An 18,824-nucleotide genomic window follows, 5' to 3' on the forward strand; every position below is an offset into this window, starting at 1 on the left:
GTCATAATTATGCCGAGAATGAAGCATTGAAAAGTGACTTAATCAATATGATCGCATGGTGAGATCTTTTCATAAAAGAAAAGGATTTGAAATAATAAAGCTGAAATTTGATCTCAAAGTGCATCATTTTCTTAATTTTTTAATCCAAAAGGAAAACTGTTTAAAGAAAGGTTTAAGTCAAAATGTGTTGCACCTTTACAATGAATATGTGTTCTCAAGTATACTTGAGTATTCATCAGATGTTTAACTCTTTCGAGCAAACTTAGAATATTTCGAGTAAACTTGACAACTTGTTGATATAATTATGTTTTGATTATGTCAGAATACTTTGTTTCTAAAGTACAAGTGTTTTTGATTAAACTTTGTGTATCTAGCAAACTTTATGCTTCAAGCAACTTATATATTAAGAATTTGGTATCTCAAGTTTTCTTCATGCATAGTTGCAAACTTCAAGTGTTTTTGAGTAAACTTCGTTTCTCGAGCACACTTTGTGCTTCCAGCACACTTCTATGTTAACCTTTAACATTTAAAGTACTTCCAACACACTTTAACATTTTGAAGTATTTTTTAGTAAACTTTTTTGTTCGGGTATACTTGACAATATATCCTTGAACAATGCTAACATTTTTCTTGATCAAGTTAATTCAATTAAACTTCTGTTTGGTAAATTATTCGAGTAAGGTTTGACATTTAGGAATATTTCTAAGTTAATATTTTGAGATCTTCGTTGATTTCGAGCAAAGTTATCTATTTGAAAAAATATACTTGATTATGTGGTTTGCGATTAACTTCTCGAGCAATATTGTATATCTAGTAAACTTCTTTCAATTTAATCACTTAATATGTTTCTAATAAATTTAAAACGAGTAAACTCTAGATAAGAGCAAGCTTTGGTAAAAATACTTTATCGAGCAAGCTTTGTGTTTGAAATTTTGAAAAATGGGTTTTCACAGTATTCTGATACTAAATGACAAGAATCATTTAAAACCCACTTTCAAACACAAAACAGTATACTATAAAAGAGGATCTTAGAAAATGTTTCATTCATCTTTTCCCTCTCTCTCTCTCTCCTCTATTATACCAAACTTGCTTGCGACCTAAGTTACCAAACCGTTGATCACTAATTCTCTCTGAATATTATCATCCATCTTAATTCAGACTTGGTAAGATTTGATTAAACGATTTCTAACACTCATTATATGAGTTTAGGGATTCAATTTTCATTTTCACTAACATCTCTGTTTTATGTCTAGTTTATTATGTTGTTGAAGAACGTGTTCATAAAGAATATCATTTTATACTTTCTTCTTCAGTAATATATGCATGCATGTTCAATTATTAATCAAATTGATTAACCTATGCTTTAAATGTGTATTTATTTATGTATACGCATATATTCCTTATAAATTTGAAAATAAGCACAACATGTGCACGTTTCTCTAAATCTGAGGAGAATGGCCCATTGGAGCTGATGATTGATTGGCTAATACGCTCCAACTTACAGTTTGTTTGACCGAAAACCCCATTATCTACAGAAATCGGGATATGTTTTCGTATGAATGGTGGGGCAGTTTCTTGGAAGAGCTCAAAACAAGATGTGGTAGCATTGTCCACCACCGAATCGGAATACATCACCGCCTCATTGGCAGCTCCAGAAGCTACGCGGATAATTAAGTTCATTGCCAACCTAGGGTAGTCCGTACCATTCAGGACCCTCTAGAGATCTTTTATGACAACGATGGTGCGATTGCTCAAATCAAGGAACCCCGTGCACATCAAAACATGAGGCACATTGTGTAGAGATTCAACTACATAAGGGATGAAGTTGAAAAAGGAAAGATATGTATTCGAAAAGTTCACACTGATCAAAAAATTGTGGATCCACTCACGAACTCCTTGTAAGGCCGGAGCATGAATGTCAGATTTGCGCCTTAGGACTTCGATATTCTAGTGATTGGATTTGATATATTTTATATTTGGATATCGTAGCAATTGTTATTTTGTCTCATTCATATGGTTATCGTTTATGATTATAACATTTTGAGTTATGTTCCATTTTATCATGTTTAAATCCATGAATAAGTTAATTATTCTAAATTTCCGTGGTCGTTCATATTTGTGGGAACAAATATAAAGGTAAGACTATTATGAACTTGGATTGGTGGATATTCATAATGTAAGAATATAAAGCAAGGGTTGCTGCCAAGGTTCATAGATATTTATGGGATATAAATATTGGACTGACCCGCCCTCAAATGTTACTACATGGAATCTTTGTGATTGATCATAATTAAATTTCGAGAAAAGGCGAATATCATAGTGTCCTCCGACCTAAGATACATATTTGGTCGTGATATTCACCAAATATTATGATCTGACATAGTTCTTCGCTACTCTGAAAAATAACAGTAAATAAGGCTAAGATCAAGTATCGTACGAGGTGATTGTTAGAGACATGTGTAGTCAATAGGTGATTTGTCCCTGTTTTTTGTTGAGAGTAAGATGTCTAAGGCCTGCTAATTTAAATAAACAGATAATGATCACTCTATGCCTATGAATTTGACATATCTGTGGAAAAAGGATTAATGATAGATTCACCTAAATCTTTTTCAAGTGAAGGACTTAAAGGGGATGATGCTATTGAATGTCATTTCGTAATATCTAATAGGGGTAGTAAGCCATTGTTAGGAGGTATTTTCTACTTGCGTCAATCTTATATGTATCTTTTGCAAGTGGAATATTGTTGGAATCGGTCTGCCCAAGACACATATTATAATAGATGTGGCTAGTACGTTATGATTCAAGTCGGGTCATATCCAATAACAAGCGCTACAGACACCACAATATTATTTTAGATATGATCTACCAAATAAATATTAACACTTACGATATTTAGAAAATGGGTTTCTATGTATTTGCACTTGTGAAATCAATAAAATTTATGGATGATTTATTTAGAGAGACTATATTATGATATTATCTAAGTTGGTTAAATAATATATATATATATATATATATATATATATATATATATGATAATGCATATGGTATGTTACATGTAACTTATGACATGTTAAAAATGTTAAATGTCACAAAGTTTTAATAGTTAAAAGATGCAACTAATACTTGTGTTAATAGTGTGTTACAAGAAAAGAAAATAACAATAATAATAATAATAATAATAATAATATGGGGGGGGGACTCCTTGGAGGCTTCCCACCTCCTTTTAAACCTATCATATTCTTTCTTTATTTATTGGAACTAAACACAAGTCATAACCCATTTTTCAAGTTCATGCATTTTGAATTTTCCTCTCCTCTCTATCTCTCTCTTGGATTTCGGCAAAGAAGAAGGAAACAAGGAAGGAATTTTGTAATACAAAATGTTATCAAATTTCTACCAAGAAAGGGTGTTTGTTGATGGCATGTGGGTATACAAGCTTGAGGCTTTTCTCTCTTTGAAGACTAACTATTCAAATCATCATATCCTTCATTTTCATGGACAAGGTACATTACATAAACACCTTATTGATGTATATATTGGTAAGCATGTAATTTTGTATATGGATCCAGGACTTGGGTTTTGCATATAAAATTGGTTATATATTCATCTAATTAAAAAGATTTAAAACATATTTATTCCCTGCGTTTTTCATATAAATGAGGTCATATGACTTTGATAATCTTGTTAAATCCCTACAAGGTTATCCTCTAGGTAAGGAATATCGTCTTACCTTCGGTTCACGGAACCGTTTTGCCAAGGCCCAACTCCCATATTTCTCCCCCTTCCAGTTACTATAAGAACTTGTCACATATCTAGCCTTAAGGTGAAAGGGTAAAAACAACACTAGGGAATTTTTAAGGAATTTCCAAAAATAAATGACAATCAACTTATTAAATTAATAAATTACTTTTGAGGTAAGAGGCTTAGCCACGAAGTTGTGTGTGTGTGTGCATGATAACATATAATAAACAATAATTAATTAATTAAGAAAGCTGTAAACAAATAATTATAACACATAATGCAATCGAGTAAGAACTTATGGGTTTCCTAAGCATGTTACCTAGGCACTAATAATGCCTTATCTTAAGTCTTCGGCTCTGATTCCAATCTGTCACACCCCAACCTAGGGCGGAAATGCTTGGACGCGAACTGATTTTTCACCGCTCTCTCGGTACTATCATGCAATATTTGAAAAAATGACAATATCTATTAATTAAAATTAAATATCCACATAAAGTTAGAAAAATAAAGTACATAATCAGGAAATGAAAGCAAAAATATAATTCAAATTGGAAATTTAAGATAAGTCATGATTTATTTCTTCACCAATCTTAAAATCAATTTAAACGAAAACCTACATACGCGTATAACATAAAAATAGATTTGTCAACACAAGGTTGAGTGAGTAAAATATGAGTCAGTTAACACAATATAATTTGAAAAGAGAAAAAACTGTCCTTTGTGATATGAACAATTAAAGCCAATGTGTAAATAATGTGTGTCGGTAAAACCATCGCCTTGCCAAGTGGGCTTTGCCTACTTCGACAGTCGTATGATCATACTATAATGTGATTCTGTTGGACCCCACCGAATTGCGAGAATCAAGTAACAGTTAGTCATTTAATTGAATACACACACAATATATAACAATTTGCTAGAGTGTATTATATAATACATAAATATTGTAAGTACACATATGTCCCCAAAATGATTAAGAAAGAGTAAAAAGGGGGAATGAGTTACTCATCTTATCAAATAAGCAAAGGAGAAGTAAATTCAATAAGAATGATAATAAAGCGTGACGCTCGTCGAGAAATATCAACGCTAAAGTCCTAATCAAGAGTAATTGCGGAAAAATAACTATGGATTAATATGGATTCCCGAATTAATATAGATTTGGGTTTGAATGATGATCAGGTGTTTGCGAAATAATAATTTATTTAATTTATTATTTATTTATATAGTTTTAATTAAGATTGTAGATTATAAATATTAACATATAACTATCTATACTATCTTATAATACATATAGAAAGCGCAAAAAAGTAATTTCACTAAAAACGCTTAAAAATAAGAGTTTTACAACTCAAGATGTTTGAGGTATAACCCATTATTACATGAAAAACGTGTACCCTAAACCTTTATATTGAACTAGAAAACAAAATTGAAAATCCCGCTCCTTTCTTTTTTCACTATAATATCGGGATACCCACATCATAGCTGTTCAAATTTTAAAATTCAAAACCATCATGTTATCTTTTTTCTTTTTGATTTATGCTCCCAGATCTCATTCTTCACTTCCAACAATCTTCCCAGATTTCATGCATCAAGTGTGACTATGTCGCCGGTTCCAGGTCCGATTTCTTTCTATTAGGATCATCTGTTGTTGATTTCCAGTTTGTAGTTTCTGACCATGCGTGTGGTTGTGTAATTTACATATCAAGATCTTCACCAGAAAATTATCAAACAGGTGATGTCTCTTTTACTTGTTTTTATTTGAGTGAGTTTGGTTGATCTAATATTGTGATTGATGTTTTCCATTTTTTTAATATATAATACAGTTTTGTTTGTAACTAATAGGTGGAATATCAGCTCAGTGGAACTGACTCCATGGTTTAACACATAAGCAAGGCTATGGACATAACTCATGTCAAGTTAGACATCCATTTTTTACATCATCATTGTTTTTCTTATAATTTCAATTTAGATGAACAATATAACACAATATAAGTATATAAATTCCTTTCATTTTAAAAAAATATTAAACTATTGTTGTATTAAGATTTATGGTTGTAGCTGAGCTTGAGGTCGGTGTGTAAAAAGCTCACTCCAGCTTGTTTATTTAAAAGAAAGAGTTTTTGGTTTCGGTTTTTAAACATATTGATATATAAACACAAAATATAATAATATATTTAGCATATAGAATTTATGAACTACATAATATAGAAGTTATATTTTATAAACAAGTTTTTTTAATTTTTAAATTTCTTTCAAGTATAATGTTAGTGTTGTAAAAAAGTTAATTATACTCGCGAGATTTTAAAGCCATAGCTGAGACCATGCCAAACTTGCAGGCTTATGAAAATGAAGCAAGGTTTAATCTATTATTTTTCTTGATTTGAAAATTTGAAAGAATGTTTGGTGTTGATTTGTTTCAGGGATCTGAAATCCCACAATCTTATGATACTGGACTTGTTTCTACTATTCGAGAAGTAGACTCATCAGGTATCATTTTTGTTAAATTTTATTTTCAATATAATATATTACTTTTAAGGAATTGCAAATTTTGACACTTGTGGTACATGGCTTCAGAAGTCCTTTTAGGGGTACCAAATCCGCATTTGCCTAGCGGAGCGAACCGCGGTTTAGGTACCTATGGTCAAGAGTTATTTTTGATATATCTTTTACTCAAATTATATTTAAATAAATTTTTGTTAACATTAATTTCAAATATTATGTTGAGTTTTAGGCTGATGGACGGGAACTCAGGAAGCTAATCTAGGCATGATATACCTGTGTTTGTGGCAGCTAAAATGTTGGGAATCACAGAATTTCCATGGTTTATACTGACCTACACTGAAGACAGCCTTTGCTCTGCAAGAATAGCTTCCAAACAGGTACACCAAAACACTAAAAACGGGTCATACTGAGTTGCGGTTGCAAATTCCATTTTCTATTGCATACAAGTTGATTTTGGTTTTGTTCAGTAGTCTGAATTGGTTTAAAATAAAAAACCAAAAAAACCGATTTCAAAACTGAAAAAACTAACACGGAAACGAAAATAACACCAAAAGATCAAAACAATATAAAAAACTGAATAAATTGAAGCGGAACTAAAAAACCGAAACCAAAAATCGAATAAAATGAATCTGCACATGTTCGTTTATATCCGTTCGATTATGTATCACTAACTCCACTGTTCGTTTATGTTCGTTCGTTTAAAATCTTAACAGACATTTCACGAACGTAAACGAACAAACATAAACGACCACTTACAGAAGTCCCCGAGGATAAATGAAAGAACGTATGTTCATGTACCTCTGTACAATTAAATTAAAAAAAAATGTTCTTTTAAGGGCAACAAGATATTTTTTGATTTTTATCAAATAAAACTTATTAAAGGTAGTTTGACTTTTAATAGTCAAAGTGTGTAATCTGGTAACTGTTGTTTCAGGGCTATAAATTTGTCAAAGTGGTATATGTTCTACATGGAAAACAGAGTGTTCCTAGAGGTCAACTAGATAGCAGCTACAAGGGCATTTCAGGTACTCAGTTTCACGACGGTAAATGGAAACAATATCCGCATCATGTATTTTCACGGGGGGTCAAGCTTGCGTAAAAATCGAACTGCAAATATATTTATCAAGGTATTTTCATTCTTATCTGTTTTATGAAACCTTTGCTGAAACAACTTCATAACGTGAACGAGCCGCTCTTGGTCCCAATGTGTGTTTCTCTTTTTTATTATATTTAATTCAATTAATAAAACCGTTGCTATAGAGTTCTTTCATTTATTCATTTTTTTGTTTGTTAATAAGTTGATTAGGGTTCTAAAAATTGGTTTGTAAACACTCCGGATGAACTAGCTCAGTTTGTGAACAAGCCGATTTTGAGTGAGTTTTTTCAAGTTGACTCATTTGTAAACGAACTGAATATGAGTGAATTTTTTCAAGCTTTTTTTGAAAAATCTTTTAAAATTGTACATTTTTTTCTGTCATATGTTGTTGACTTTTTTTGGGTCAAGATTGAGGTCAATGGTGGGCTGGTCATTCTCCAAACTGATTACTGTTCTCACTCTATTCTTTGGTAAAAAATGAGAAGTCAAAGTTTTATACTTTGATGTTGAATTCGGTTATCGATGCCACTCAAAGGTTGGCTGATTGTATTCCAAAATGATTACTGTTCTTTCTTTATCATTTGGAATGCTGTAATAAGGTTAAGAATTCCTGCTAATCTTTGATCATAATGTTAATGTTAATTTTATGTTCGATTATGACTTTTATTTGGTCAAAATTGACTTTGGAAGCTCACAGACATAAACCAACGTAAATAAACAAACATAAATGGAAGTTCATGAACATAAATGAACGAACAAAATTAGCATTCAACTTTAAGCCCATGGAAAATAATTCAAAATTAACATAAATTTTCTAAAAAAATTGAAAATTTACTAAACAATGGTAATTAATGTTTTCACATTTAATTTTGAAGTAAGGAGAAACTACATTCTACGATGAACTGGATTCAGCGAAGAGCAAGGTGGATGAACATGGAATGGGAATTATGCTGCATATCACCGAAAGTGGCTTTTTATGGTTCTTTGTTTGCTTGATGTTGTCTTTTGTTGAGTCTGCATATGTAGATATAGAGAAGGGGACAATATTCATTCAAACAATGGAGACATTTATTTATTTGTAGGATTAGTGAACACAAACATTGTATTTTGTACAATGTTATTTACTTTTTATTTGTATATGATTAAAGCAAGAATACTTTCTCTTTGTTGGCTGTGTAGCTAAAAATGAAATGTTGAGAATTTTTTTATTTTTATATTAATTATATTAGCTTAACAAAAAGGTGGGTTTTCATATGACCTATTTTAACCATCAACAATGATGTTTTATATGAATATATTGATTTCGGTTATCCACATTTCTATATTGCTGGTCATTTTAAACTCCGCAGCATCGCGCGGGTTTCTGCTAGTTTATATAACATATATTCGTTTATAAAATATTTTTAGTTATAACTATATTTTAATATATTATAAAATATGCATCTTAAATATTTATTTAAAATTAAATACTTTTAATATATTTATAATTAAAAAACTTTAAACCAAAAATCATAAGTAGATAAGAATAATATTTGTTAAAAACACATTAGAATATTATTTATTAAAAGCTTTATCAAGTTATAACATATTTATATTTTCAACTGGCTAATAGTATTAACATGCGGTCAGTACAGGCCATGCCCTAGAAACGCCTTTAATCAACACGGCAACAAAGGGCTACCATAATTCGACCACGATATTAATATTATGCTTGTTTTAATATAGAACCAACCTAAAAGCTTTATCAAGTTATAACATATTTATATACATATACATACACACACATATATCTACACATATGATTAGTTTTTTAAAAAAGTATGGAAATACGACCACCTGGACGAGTCTGTTTCATAAAATATTAGTTAGTTAACCTTTTTATATTAATTATAATGTTTTTTAATGATTAAAAATAATTAAAATCATAATATATTAAAGTTTCCAAAAAGACGAACGGGGGGGGGGGGGGGGGGAGACTTGACCCCCCCCCCAGCTTCCAGTGTCTTAACCAATATCGCACTAAATCTAGTAAGTTACATAAACGATTTAATATATACACAAACAGATTGAACCCAATTCCTATAGAAACCCTAGCAAAATCAATTGGCCAATATGTTAATCGTCTGGACGATTAACCATATGGTTTATGTTCATAGGGTCAAGACGAGTCAGAACCACTAAGAAACTAACTAGAATGATGAGGAAACGATGGTTAGTTAGAACAATAACAGGCCGACTAGAACTTGATAAGAACTGATATCAACATGCTGCGGTAATATAATTAAATATGGGGGTTTGATTCACGATGTCACGGGGAAGATGCAGACATGTGTAATTGCAATAATATAACTTCTAGATGGTATAACCCTAGTATAGTAAGACGGATTGTGTATTAAGGTAAATGAGATCGTTTATTCCTAATTATAAGTGTCGGTGTGATTGTTAATTCCTAATTAAGTTACAAGAATACGACGAAGATTAAGCTACAATAAACGATCTGGATCGCAGGTTTGGTTCAAAATGGGTCTCCGGGTTTGGGATACTGGGTTGAATGGATAATAATTTGATAAATTGCAATAAGGTCCCTACACTTTTGATAAGGATGCATATTGAGTTGGAACTTGAGTTTTAGGGGTAAAAATAATATATTTGAAAGTCATTATAGATAATTAAATGAATATAAAAAAAACAATAACTTAATAATAATAATTAGATAATTGCTATGTTTTATTGATAAAATAACCGGAACACAAAAACGAGTTGGGTAACGGTTAACAATATATTAAACGAGAAATCGAAATCGTTACATGTGGATCGAGCCGAATGCATATTTCATGGCCCACATGAGTTTGAAAATTAGTATCTTTCCAACTAACTGTAGAAGAAGAGTGTTGAGGAGCACTGATGGAAAGAGAATCAAAGAGAAGCCTCCTGATTAAGGTTTCGAAAGTAAGCCTGGCCGAAGACTTTTTGTAAACTTGGCGCTTCCGGGGAGGCAACCTGCATTGCCGCTTATTTCGTGTGTGAGAGAAGGAGGTATCGTGTGCTGAGCACATTCGGAGTTGGAGGGCATTCATGGTAGAAGACTTTGGCATCATATTTCAAGCATATTACCATCTAAGTCTTTTCTATTAACTAGCTTATTAACTTTTTATTTTGTTTTTATTTTCATTTCTTTAGGTTTTTAGTTTTTTGTAGTTCGATTTTATTTTTATTTTTATTTTTATTTTAAGTCTTCTTTATCCTTGCATTAAGAACAATGCATAATTTAAGTGTGTGGATAAGACATTTGAGTCGTAGTTAAAATTTAACTTAATAAAATGAGAAAAAGCTTTGAAAAATATATTTTTGCGTTAAAATTGAAGATGATAAGAATTATCGAAAATTGGTTTTTCAAACTACAAATAATATGAGATAATATAAAAGGAAACAAACTTAACTTTGGATGTGTTGGCAGGCTTAGCATTGAGAATCTAAGGGCAGTTTGATAAATAGGATACGAATAGATATGATTTTTAGTGGGTGATGCGTTTTGTCCGTGGAAAATAAGTAATGAAAGGTCGGGGCATACTCAAGCCTCAATTTTTGGTATGAATGTGAAAATATTATTAATATTATGAATTTTGAAAAATGAATACATTATCATATGATGCTTGGGTAATTTTAACGTTAGAGTATGCCAAGTAGCCGGTGATCCTGCTGAACGTCCATTCCATGTGGAAATATCAATTTTTCAACAAAAAGCTGCTGATGTTAGACTAGACTAAAGAACTGAAGATAGAAGAAGCTCAAGGAGTTAGCTAATTTTTTATTATGTATTTTGATTTATAATATCCTAGAGACAGAATTTTGAATATCTAACCTTTTCTTTTAAGTAATGTAATCTAGATATGTTTTTTACATTTGAGTTAGTTCCAATTTAGGCTGAGATTGTTGGGATAAAAAATGATCAAAGAAGATTGGAATCTTCTGGACTTCCTTAAGAAATATGCTTAGTAAGAAATACGAGCAAACTAGGCACTTCTAGCAAAGCAAGGTATCTTACATCTAGCAAGGTTATCTTCTGGAATTCTTCTAAGTGTTTAGTTCGAGCAAACCACACTTCATCAAGCAAAGTTTTTATACAGTCAGAGCAAACTCTTGACTTAACCAAGCTTAAACCAAATAATTTGGATCGAGCAAGGTTTCAATAATTTTGTTCTCAAGGACACTTGTAAGAAGTTGAAGGATTTACACTAAGGACTTCTGCGAGGAAGGTTCAACCTCGAGCAAGTTATAATACCACCAGCACACTTAGTTTGCTAAAATAAGTTATTAACAAAGGTTAAAGAGATCAAGGAGAACAAATTTGCTCATAGGATATTATCGAGCAAAGTTTGATATTATCATGAAGATTAAAGTCTGCTTGAAGAATACTTTCTAAAGAAAATATTCTAAGTAAAGCTTGCTCGGAGAACTTTACCAGCACACCAGTGATTAGGGTTTCTGGAAGGTGCTAGGTATGTTTATGTAAGGAAAGTTTAAGTCACATTTATGACAACGGTGATTGACAGCTGATTAGACTTTTTTAGGAAAACAGAATATCTTTGTACGGAAAGTAGACTCACCTGACATTCCACCTAAAAACCCTAAAGTTATTCCTTTGTATTATTTATTAATATCAATGGAAATCTTTTGAGTGTCTTGTGTGTTTGTCATCTTTATGTTATTTATTTGAGCAACATCTTGAGTACTATTGAGTTTGCCTTTAGTATTCATTGGCTTTTTACATTAGCATATTCGTAACCGTCTTGTCAACATTAAGTTGTTGGTTAAGAGGTTGAAAGTAATAAAATCGATCCTGACATGATATAATGTTTGTTGTTTGTTGTGTGCCTGGTATCAAGCGAGTCCCCGATTAACTCATATGGTATATATGAAGCGTATCTTTCACTATCTGAGGGGTAATCCTGACATCGGGTTATGGTATCCGAAGGATGATAGTTTCGATCTTACTGCTTTCTCAGATTCCGATTACGGAGGATGCAAGATCAACTTCAAGTCTACGACGGTAAGTTGTCGATTTTTAGGAAACCGACCTGTTTCTTGGCAGTGTAAGAAGTAGACAAGGGTCTCCACTTTAACCGCTGAAGCAGTATGTGGTAGCCTCAAGTTGTTGTTCACAGGTTTTATGGATCCAGCAACACTTGCGGGATTACAGTTTGAAATTTCTTACTACTCCCATATTTATTGATAACTCTGCTACCATGTGCATAACGAAGAAACCTGTCCACCACTCTAAAACGAAACATATTGAAACACATTATCATTTTATCCATGATTGCTATGAAAATAAATTAATTGAAATTGAAAAGGTTCACACGGATCATCAAAAGGCAGACCTTTTTACCCAATCGTTTAATAAAACAAGTTTTAATTTTTTTTTGGTTTAAATGGTTTAAAATCACTTGCTGGTATCCCAAAGCTCGGGTAATCATTTTTTGGTTAATATTTCGGTTGTCTAGGGGAGAAAATTCAGAAAATACGAAAATGTTGTGCTTTAGGTTACGGATAAAATCCAAAAACATTCAAATAATTTGAAAATCCAAAAAATATTGTGCTCCTTAAAATGATTTTTGAAGCAAAAAGAGAAAATTATGGTACAATGATCATTTATATCCTAGATTTTAGTATCAAAATAGGTATAAAAGAGTGTGTGCTTAATTGCTTTGGTGCTGTAAGGCCCCGATACCGGTAACCCTACTTTCGTGTTGGATTTACTCATAAACACAGTTCTAAATATCAGAGTTAATTAAAACATTTATGCGGAATATAAAACTTTCATTAAACATTACATAATTCATAACTTGTCTCAAAACATTCATTGTCTTTCACATTAAAGCATTAAAGTTAACACATCACAATCTTCAGATGCCAGATTCTCGTTCAGTGCCATGTGTCTCCTCAAGCGAGCTGCCTCATCCTACTCACCTGCGTGCATACTAAAAGTCAGCTACGCTGAGTGAGTTCTAGATAATCACGTAATCATACCATTTACATAACGTTATATTCATACTTTCATATTTTCATACTTCCTTACTTTCTTACTTTCATTCATACTTTCATACTTTCTTACTTTCTTACTTTCATATCTTACGTTATAAAGAGCACTACGCCCTACATTCCTCGAGTATTGTTAGGGCTCGGTACCCTCCTTCCTCGAGTATTATTAGGGCTCGGTACCCTCCTTCCTCGAGTATTATTAGGGCTCGGTACCCTCCTTCCTCGAGTATTATTAGGGCTCGGTACCCTCCTTCCTCGAGTATTATTAGGGCTCGGTACCCTTTTCATAACCATACAACCATACATTATCATTTCTTTCTTTTATTATCCTTATCACATTCATACACATAAGCATACATATCATACTTACCTTAACTTAGCATTACAACCTGACAGTACGTGCAATATCCGAAGATCGTTCACGTACCATCAAGCAATCATTCACACATATCACATCATTCACATAAGGCATACACTTATCTCTTAGGATAAGCGTATTAACAAACATATTGAGTATGCACACAGCCCCGAAAACATGACACATAAATGGGGCTAGAAACTCACCTGGATCCTGTTACGCTCGCCGCTGATCGTAATTCCTTTCTTTAACTGGGCTCGGCTAACTGTATAATATTTACACATATCAATTAACTACTGCTACTCGTTTGTATTTCTATCTATATATGACCCACAACGAACGGGGGTCCGGGGGCAGCGCCCCTGGCAGCGGGGTTCTAGGGGCGGCAGCCCCTAGCGGGGTCCAAGGGGCAGAGCCCCTGGCTGGGGTTAAGCTGCCAGGTCAGCTTGGAAAAATTTTATTTTCGATAACTGCCTTAACACATTTTCCATTAGGTTTTTAATTTATTTTATAAACGAACTTCGCTTCAGGCGAAGTTAAACCTTAGGCGAACTTGGAAACAGCTTGGTTCTGGCTTGATTCGATCGAATAGGAACACGTTCGATCGAATAGGCACACGTTCGATCGAATAGACACACGTTCGATCGAATAGACACACGTTCGATCGAATAGACACACGTTCGATCGAATACAAAACTCATTCGATCGAATGAGTTGGAGACCATTCGGTTGCTTCCCTATTCGATCGACTGGACTTGTTCGATCTACACATTCGATCGAATGGACTGATTCGATCGACTGGTTCGATCGAATGAGTCTGATTCGACTCCTTCAAGCTGGCGACGGAGAAACTCACGGGTTTTCCAGATTTTCCAGATTTTTGACCCAAAAACGAAGTTTTTGACATGGAAATGTTCGGGATTGAAAGGGCTATCGATTCCTAGTACTTTTAAACACAAAAGCTTGCATTTTGACACCAAAACAAGGCGGTTTTTGACCCGAAAACTCAAGTTACGTTTTTGCTCGATTTGAGGCCGAAATGGTTATGAAAACGGATGATTTTCGAGAGGGACTTACCAAAAACGACTAGGAACAAGATTGTGAACTCGGATCGGCGATTTGAGAACTTTCTCTCTCTAGTTTCTCTCTCTAGAATTGAGAGTGTTTGGGTGGGTGTAAGTGAAGGAAGATGGTGAAAATGGTGGATGTGTCAAGAAATTTCGTTTATATACTACGGGTTTGGTTAGGCTCGGGTTGGCTTCCTACGGGTCGAGACAGGCCGAGTTCATAAAATAACTAAGCCCAAGACCCGTTCCTTACTCGACATTAAATAACTAAAACGTGAAATTACTAAACATAACTTTCTTTTATTTATCAATATAAAAATTTTAGGATGTTACAGGTGCATTGATAGGTCTTAAAAAAAAACAAGTTTGATGGAGTATGTGATATAAATATAAAAATTGCCAAATTGAAAGAGGTGTTAGTCTCTTACAAAAGTCTTGGTAATGAAGACAGAAACGTAATAGCATGTCAAACTCAAGCCTTAAGTCTGCTTGATCACAAAAAATCAAAATTTAAAATAAAAGCGTCTATTAACACTATAAAACGATGTATGGACTTATGGCCTCACATCATGTATTCATGGGATATTGCAAGTTTCTGGACACTATGAGTCTTTATGCGGTTTATCACATGGGTATTCACAACGGTGAATATTAAAATGCTTTAAGTGAGAACCCTTTATAAGTCACTGACTTGATCAAACACGTTGTTAGTCATACATTTTTCCTCCCTTGTGCGCGTCCTAATACCAATAAGAAACAGACCCCAGGGGATACAATGTCTGCAAGTCATACAAATGAAATCGTGCATACTCATTCATGGTAAAGGAAACTCGGGGTATTGCTTGATAACAGGGGTATACCTTGTAGTGGGGATTATTTGATAAGACTGCTAAATACTATAAATCATATATTTTGATTATCATATTTAATGGTTTAAGTTAAGTTGGGGAGATATGGTAAAAATCAAATTAAGCCAGAACTGAGATTAGAGACTGATAGTTTCTGATATCTAGTTCCCTAATTGAAAAACTAAACATATCACAAAAATACTTGAAAAATTGGTTATAATAAAAGAGGAGAACAATATTAGTGACCGACTTAACGTCAGTCATAATAAAAGTTGAAGAATAAACTTCTTATAGAGGATTTCTTAATCAATATGATTCTTTACTCAACTCATAAAAATATGTATTGCTGTGCAGTTAACATTTTATTTTGTTTTTAGTCTTAAGTTTTTTTTATTTTAATTCGAAAATATTCAAAATTCAAAAAAATTTTGTTCTTGCTTTATTTTTAATTTCCGAGCTATGTGGTAAAATATTAAATAGAAAAACAAAGAGATTTTCCCACGTTTTTAAGTTATGTGTTTTTAATGTAAAAGCACGTTAAAATAAGGTTTTTACCTTTTGGGGGTAAAAACAGTTTTTATGGAAATTTCTATCAAAACAAGTGTCTTGATGATAATTTAATTAGTAAAATGGTAAAAATTTTCCATTTTTTTAATCCTTCCATTCGTTACACTGTTGTAACGAATGCCACCACATCTGATAAAAAGGTAAAACAACGAATGATGGCCATTGGCTGAATTATTGATAATGAATGAGGACATTCGTTATTTATACATTCTCTTCGGTTGAAATGATAACGAATGGCTAACGATTAAATGTCTATTTGTTAGTTGTTAACGTATGAGTTGATTCATTAAGGTTTCTTTATAGGATTATGATAAAGGAAGATTGGAATCTTCTCAACCTCTTCAGAAAATGGCTAAATATGGAAACCGAGCAAACCTAGGCCTTCGAGCAAGCCCAAACATATTCAAGCAAGGTATTTTGCTTTCTGAGTGAAGTAATCATTTAGAAGTCTTCTAAGTGTTAATTCGATCAAACTACACTTCATCAAGCAAGGATGTTCTTCAATTCGAGCAATGTTTGTTTCAGAGCAAACTCTTGACTTAACCAAGCTAAAACCAATTATATTAGTGGATCGAGCAAGGTTTGATAAACAGTGGTCCCAACATACTTGAAGTAAGTTTACTGAAGAAATTACTAAGGACTTCCAAAGAGAAAGGTTCAATCTCGAGCAAGCTACAATGTCACCAACATAGTTAACTTGTTCAAATAAGTTAAGTAACAAACGGTTGAAGGGATTCAAGAAGAACAAGTTTGCTCGTAGGAGTTATATCGAACAAAGTTTGATATAATCAGGAGACTATAGTGTACTTGAAAAAATTTTTCTTAGGAAATTATTATAAGTAATGCTTACTCGGAGAACAGTTCCAAGCGCATAATGGTTACCCGGTCTGCTCGACAAAGAAAAAAGCTTCCAAGCTTACTCGAAGACCTGCTTACACTTAGTAACTTTTGTAATATGTTTAGAATCAATTATTAGGGTTTCTAGAAGGAATGCCAAGTGTGTCTATTTAAGGAAACTTTAGGGCACGCCTATGACAACAGAAACTGAGCGAATATTGTAATTTGACGGCTGTCTCTTTCCTGAAAAGAATATTCTTGTACAGAAAAGCTGCCAGGAATGCTAACATTCTACCTATAAACCTTAATCAATTTTCGTAGTATTCTTAAATATATGAATGTAAATATTTTGAGTTAATTTGTGCGTTTGTTACTTTTCTGTCCATATCAGCAATCAATTAAGTATCAATGACTCCGCCTTTGATATTCATCGTTCATTCAAAAAAGTAGTATTTCGTAACCGTCTTGTCACACATTTGTGTTGGTTACGATACTGATTATTGTGAACCTACGTGAGCCAATCGGGACCCGAAATGTCGTATTAAAGCTTGTGTTGCGGCATTTGTGAAGAGCTATTGCTGATTTGTTGCTGAAAACTGTTGATTTTGAAGATGAAAAATGACGTCAGCTGACTCTGTTCTATTGATTTGTGATGTCAGTTGCCCTGTTTTTCATTTTTCTTTGATCTACGGTTGTATTGAGGTTTAAAAGTGCTCTTCACTCAGATTTACTTTAAATTTTAACCTTTTGTGTCTAGATCGTGTCAATATCCATCCAGATTCATCAGATCTGAGGATTTATTTCACAGATCTGATTATTTTTCAAAGTTTATTAAGTTTCAAGTAAATTTTCATTTCAAAAATCTTTCAAAATACCAACAACATGTCTGGAGTAATGGATGAACAAGAGGCGTCAACTAAAAAAATTCCATGATTGATAGGTCAGGAAAACTACATTAAATGGAAGATTATGTTTGAGGCTGTCGCGTGCTATAATGATGTGGAAATGTGGAATTCAATTAAAGATGGACCTTATATCCCTGATGGAACAAAGACCAATCAAACGGTTGAAAGACAAATGAGAAAGAAAGATGATAAAGCACTGTCCATGCTAAAGCTAGGTCTGGCTTGGGAAGTATTGACTAGTGTGGCTCATCACACTACCGCAAAGGCTATGTTTGATGCACAATACAGCATCAGAATTGGTCATTGAGGAACCTGATCTCAATGATACAAATCTTGACTCAAATATTACTTCAAATCAAATCATCCAAACTTCCTTTGTGGAAAGAAATCATCCAACTGAGACCATAATTGGTGACCTTCATGAAAGAGTAACAAGAAGTGCATCTAAATCTGCAAACATTAGTTTGTACTCCTTGTTTCTATCCCAATTTGAACCCAAGAACATTGTTCAAGCATTGAAAGTAAACAGTTGGGTAGAAGAAATGCAAGAATAGTTGCCTCAATTAAGAAACTTGCAAGTATGGGAACTTGTGGATAAGCCAAGAAGAAAGTTTGCAATAGGTACCAAATGGGTTTTCAGAAATAAAAAGGATGAGAGAGGGATTTTCATGAAAAACAAAGCAAGACTAGTTGACTAGGATGCTTATTAGAGGAAGGGATTGATTTTGAGGAAGTATTTCCTCCAGTGGCAATGCTTGAAGCAATCAAAGTCATTCTAGCCTATGCTGCTTCTAAGAACATCAGAGCATTTCAACTGGATGTAAAATTAGCTTTCTTAAATGGAAAGAATGAAGAGGAGGT

Source organism: Bidens hawaiensis, unplaced genomic scaffold (assembly GCF_021521415.1).
Source record: "Bidens hawaiensis isolate Kalapana, Puna unplaced genomic scaffold, B.hawaiensis_p1.1 tig00003307_1, whole genome shotgun sequence".
Taxonomy (NCBI): Eukaryota; Viridiplantae; Streptophyta; class Magnoliopsida; order Asterales; family Asteraceae; genus Bidens; species Bidens hawaiensis.